Source organism: Meriones unguiculatus, chromosome 2 (assembly GCF_030254825.1).
Source record: "Meriones unguiculatus strain TT.TT164.6M chromosome 2, Bangor_MerUng_6.1, whole genome shotgun sequence".
NCBI classification, from domain to species: domain Eukaryota; kingdom Metazoa; phylum Chordata; class Mammalia; order Rodentia; family Muridae; genus Meriones; species Meriones unguiculatus.
Window position 1 is genome coordinate 126,798,769 of NC_083350.1, and position 6,027 is coordinate 126,804,795.

The following is a 6,027-nucleotide window of genomic DNA, read 5'->3' on the forward strand; positions in this document are numbered from 1 at the left end:
TTCAAAGAAGGCTGATCCATCTGAGGGTGGAGCACACTCAGGGGCATATCCGGCGTGGCTACCTTTCCCCACGTGGTATCGGGTCACGTGCCTCTTTGCTGCTGTGGCAGTTGTGTGTACCCTGATGTTGATGATAAGTCATGTGAGCACTGTTGCGCTATCTTTGTGGTAACACCAGGGTGGCCGGTGACAGCATGCCTCCCTGACGAACGTGGGGTGCCGCCTGAATGTGGAGATGCGCCCAGTAGCCGACGGACTTGGGGATAGAGCGCACTTGTTGAAAGTAGTATCATTCAGAACGGAAACAGCAGCAGCTGTGGTAACAGCCGCACGGCCTTTGCTGTGGGTAGGAAGGTGTACAAGAACATACAACTGAGGCTTGGCTGTCTGCTCAGAAAGAACACACTCTTGCAAGGCGGAGTAGAAGGAATTGCGAGAAGAAGACGGTGGAGGCCAGTCTTTGACTTACCCTTTTACTTGACAGGAAAAAGCAGCTAAAAGACCTGGTGAGAAGGAGGCGCACAAGCTGCCTTCCTTATAGTGTGTAGTGTTCAAGAGAAAGAGAACACAAACTGAGCATGTGCTAAAAGCCCTTCTGGGGACCCTCCCCCCAAACTTGGAATCTATGAGAAGAATCAGAAAACCTGGAGGAAGAGAGAGGCCTACAGGCCTGACATTTATCACGGAGGAAGAGAAAAATCCCATGATTCAGCATGCAGGCGGGGGGTGGGGGGCGGTTAGCAGTGACTCAGACAGGAAACAATGATAATCGGGGCATTTTTTTTTTTTTTTTTTTTGCCTCTGAACTGCTTGAACCAGGAAGGACTTAAAATAGGTGAATGTGTTCCTCAGAACCTAGCTCATGAGGTCGTGAGACATGGGGAAGGGGAGGAGGAGTCCGAGTGCTGGGGAAGCAGAGAAACTGAGGAATATGAGAACTCAACCACGCTTGGGACCAACGCGTCACAGAGCGAGATAATAAGAGGAAAACGAGCCTCTTGTACACTGGCTCATATGAGTCATTAAGGACACTTGGTCATCACTGGCTCAGGTCTCCGTGAATTAAAGCGACTCTCAACCTTCCTAATACTGCGACCCTTCAACACAGTTCTTCATGTTGTGGTGACCTCCAACCATAAGATTACTCTTGTTGCTACTTCATGACTGTGATTTTGCTACTGTTATGAACTGTAATATGAACACCCGTGTTTTCTGATGGTCCTAGGTGAGCCCTGTGAAAGGGTTGTTCGGCCCATCAACCCACTGCAATAGGGCAAGGGCAGGTCTTGCTGAGGGAATTGGGCCTCTAAGGGGAAGTGTCGGAGACCCAGAAAACCAGGCCCGAGAGGGCGTGGTTCACAGGCGGCTTAGCAGGTTGAGTCATCTGGGATCTTACTTAGTCTTGGTGTGGGGATTCGCCAAGCACCATGGTGGGATGTGATCTTTATTCAGTAGGAGGGTCCGAAGGACCTGAACGATCTGGATGGCATATAAGTCAGGTTTATAAAGAGGAGACTAAGAAGAAGAAAACGTAGACACAGGGCCTATCTGGGTCACCCCAAAGTGAACGCGGTAAGATTTGTATGGAGCCCCAAGCATCTGGGTGAAAAAAAAAATAGAGAGAAAGTCAAATTCAGTACTTGTGAGACTCTGGAAGGAGTCAAAGAAAATGGTACCCCTTTACCACACACACGCAGCATTTGTGGCGCTGAGCCTAACATTTTTTTGAGTAAACAAACAACTGAAGCAAGGGATGAAATCAGTTATTGGACTTTGCTAATGTCTACTTGCCTGCCCCCCCCCACCCATTTCTTTCCCTCTTTTCTGTTCCGGTTTGGATTTTTTGGTGACCGTCCTATCTTGACCTCCCAAGTGCCGGACTTAAACAGGCATGCGCAGGGCACGTAGCTTTTCCACGCATACTTTCATCTCCCAGACATTTCCTAGGTTCCAAAATACAAACACACGGGTGGTTAGTGGAAATTTTTTTTGTGATTTTTGGCAGTCCTCGATCTGCTCAGTATATTTTGGCAGTGACAGGAATATTTTCGGTTGGAGGTTGGCCTGATGCTGATTACTGGCCCCCTGTGTAAAGCTGCCTAAATTCTTATTCCTGATTGGCTAATTAAACAGCCTATACCTGGGCAGGGCAGAACGGGGTAGGTGTGGTTAAGGTTCCCAGGCTTTGGAGAATCATGGGAAGGACAGATGGATGGGAAGACAGGAAGAATGAGGATACCATAATGGGTTAGCCTGGAGAAGAAACCTCATGGGGCCGGGAGGAAAGACTCCAATAATGGCGTAAAAAGGCCCAGCTGAGAGTAAGAGCTAGTATTTATAAGATTATGGATGGAAGATAGGATGGTTAAGAAGGACTGGGAGATGGATGGTGAAGTGATTCAGACAGTGTCGGTAGGAGTATCTGCCCGGCCCAGGGTAAATAAGGCAATCATAAAATCTAACAGGTGTCTGTGTCTTGTTATTTGTGACAGCGGATTAAATAATGCTGCCGTGACAATCTTAGGGCTAATAATGAACATTAGATAGCCCAACATCCTTTTTTATTTACTCCGGCAATTTTGCTTTTGGGGGAATTGCTTGTCTCTCATTGGTTACGTTCTGGTGGGGCTGGTAATGGAGAAGCCCTGCTTCCCCCGGCACACTGCATTGTGGATCTCACTAAATGGAAGCCACCCTGGAACCTGATCACTCGGTGACACAGAGACAAAAGACAGCTCACTTATTCCAGTAGTGACACCACGTAGACAGTGACACATCCTCGAGGAATTCCCCCCCCCCCCCCCCGCCCCGGGCCTGATTCTCTAGTGTTCCGAGCCCTTCTGTATCCTTCCTGTAAATTTCTGTTTCGCCAAGTGAGTCAAGGTAGATTTCTAATTTTGACAGCCAGCAACCTTGTATGTTCCTTCTTCTGTTGCTGTGATAAAACCACCCCGAGGAAAGCAGATCAGGGAAAGAGAAGGGGCGTAATTAGATTTACAGTTCCGGGAGAAGTACGACGTCATGGCGGGGGAGCACCCACATTCACGGTGGATGTTCTCACTCCAGTTAACCCAAGTTAAATAATGCTTCTCAGATGTGCTCCAGGTCACCCCAGTGGAGATGCTCTCTCCCAGGCATGCCCAGAGACTTGTATCCTGAGTGATTCTAGGTCTTGTCAAACTGATAATATTAATCACAAACCTTGATTGATGTGCTGGCTAGTCTTAACCTGGGGATTTCAATATATTCTTTTCATAAAAAATATGATAAGGAGCATGCCAGTAAGCATTTATTCATCACTGCCGGGCAGAGGCAGGTGGATCTCTGAGTTCCAGGACAGCCTGATCTACAGAGGGAGTTTCAGTATAGCCAGGGCTACACAGAGAAACCCTGTCTCAAAAACACCCAGAAATCAAAAAGAAAAAAAATATTCATTATAAGATGCCGAATAAGAGGCCAGGGGTTGTCATCCAGGCTATCTACTTTGTTCCTCACATGGAGAGATGTTTTATTTTGCATGGAAACACCAGGTCTTTCCAGTCTTTCCAGGTGGTTCTAACAGCATGCCACAGAGCTTACAAACACCAGAAATCCATTCCTCACACTCCTGGAGGCTAGAAGTTCCAAGATCAAGGAATTTGCAGACACTGAGCTGGTGTGACCCGAGGCTCTGGCCGTGGGCAGCCATCTTCAGCTCTCTGGGTTGGTGTTTGTTGGGAACCGATACATTCAGGATGGCCCGGCTCTCATGAGCTTATCACATCCCCAAGCTCCCACCCCCATAGCTCACCACACACTTGACAGTAGCCTTCGCTGTACATGTTCTGACGTCACAGACATTCTGCGTATTGTGCTGAGGGTGGGGAAACTGACAAGTTCATAAAGTTTGTAACTGGCAGGTCTAGGAATTGAATCCATATCCACTGGTTTTTCTATATGTCTGTTAGTTCCTCTTCCTCCTTTTCCTCCTCCTCTTCCTCTTCCTCTTCTTCTTTTCAAGACAGGGTGGTTCCTCTCTTTCCCCACCAGCTGTAATATTTATGTTAGGAACCTACAGCACATTTAGACTCAATAAATCTAAATATGTTAGGAACCTAAAAAACATATTTAGACTCAATAAATCTAAATGTGCTCTTTAGAAAACAAACCATCATTTGTTCAGAAGATTTAGGTTATGTATATATCATACATACATATATGATATTTATAAATAATGTATATTTAGGATATTTTCAGTCAGTATAGCAGGAAGTATATACCTGAGCCATTATAGACTCCCAAAAGATTTATGAACTTACAGTACTTGGTGACCAAAGAGATTAATCAGTTCAGCTTTCCTGCCTTACTGATAAGAAGATGGAGTTCAACAGATGTCTATATTGTCAAGGGTTACGGAAGTTGCTATGTGCAGATAATGAGGTGTAGATCCGAACCAATTTGGCCTAGTCACAGGACAGGTGGGACTGGTAATTTACACAGCTCAATTAAGATCTTTGATCCAAAAGGGGCCTCCAGGTTCCCTAAAATAACGCATCCATCTGCCTCCCTCGGGGAGGGAGCTGGGTGAAGACAGTCTCAGCCACTTGTCTTTTTCTTTACAGCCCACAGAGAAGGCCTTTCAATCACTTCCGTTGTGAAGCCCTGAGCGGCAGCCACACACTTCAACCTAAGGACACTTTTAGGCGTAAATGTAGAGAACTTTAAACGTCTGTTTAAAAGCTAACGCATTCTATTTAAAGGCATGTCAGATGGTTATTTGGAAACCAGAAGCCACCTTACAAGTAAGCTGAAACACGGAGGGATGAGTGAATGAGGTCCAATATATGTCCCTGGCTGTGTTTTCATAGTTAGAAATAATGCAGGCCCCGGGCTTCAAAATAAATAAATTGTGTGAAAGATGGTTGAGTAATGGGAATGTTTTCTTTAACTGGGAGAGTGGTTATAGGGGTTTCACAACAGACTGAGCCGCTGGTTAGGCTGCATGGAGTCTTCCATAGTGAAACTCAGTACAATTATTTTATTTGATTTATTTTGAGGCAGGGTTTCTCTGTGTAGCCTTGGCTGTCCTGGAACATTCTCTGTTAACCAGGCTGGCCTCGAACTCACAGAAATCCACCTGCCTATGCCTCCTGCTTTCTGAGATAAAAGGTGTGCGCCATCACAGCCCACTAACACAGTCAATATTTATGGAAAGTTTTTTTGTATGTGACCTTTTGAACTAAGAACTTGGAGAATGAAGCATTTGTGAGGGATCAGTTCTAGGACCCTTCACGAGCCTCTGAATCTGTGTATGCGCAAGACCCTCATATAAAACTATGTTTCCATCTAGCCCATGGACATTCTCCTATATAGTTTAAAGCATCCCTCGATTAAGTATAGTACATAGCAGGTTGCAAATGCTGAGTAAACAGTTGTTATGCTGATAGTTTGAGGGAGTGATAACAAGAAATTTTTTCCAAATATTTTCATCCCATGGTTGTTTGTATCTTCTTATGCCTTCAGAAGCGTCTTAGGCCAAAATGTTTAAGCTGTGTGTTATTCTCCATTTACCCTGGTCAGTCATTTGGTGTCTGTCTGCATCCTGCCCTGTCTGCTGGAGAATTCTCCTGTGGTCACTCAGCAACCCCTACAGTGTGCCTTCTGATTAGATCTGACTTATGTGCGTGTGCGTGTGAATGCATGCCTGTGTGTGTGTGTGTGTGTGTGTGTGTGTGTGTGTGTGCGCGCGCATGCGCGCGCGCGAGGAGGGGCTGGTCTTCAGCAGAAATGCCGAGGATGGAAGAGAGGGATGGTGTGTAGGCTCCGCTCCTTCACTCCCCCCTGGGTACCTGCCGTGTTCCTTTTAGATCCTGGATTCACTGTCCCCTCAGTCCCTGGCCTGAGGACGGGGTCCCAGAGAGCTCCCTTCATCCATGTTGTTCCCTGTGCCTGCCCACCCATCTGGAAACAGCCCCTTCATTTAACTTTCTTCCTCTTGCAATGAGCTATCTGCTTCTACTCAGGACTCCAGACAAATTCAGCCTGAAT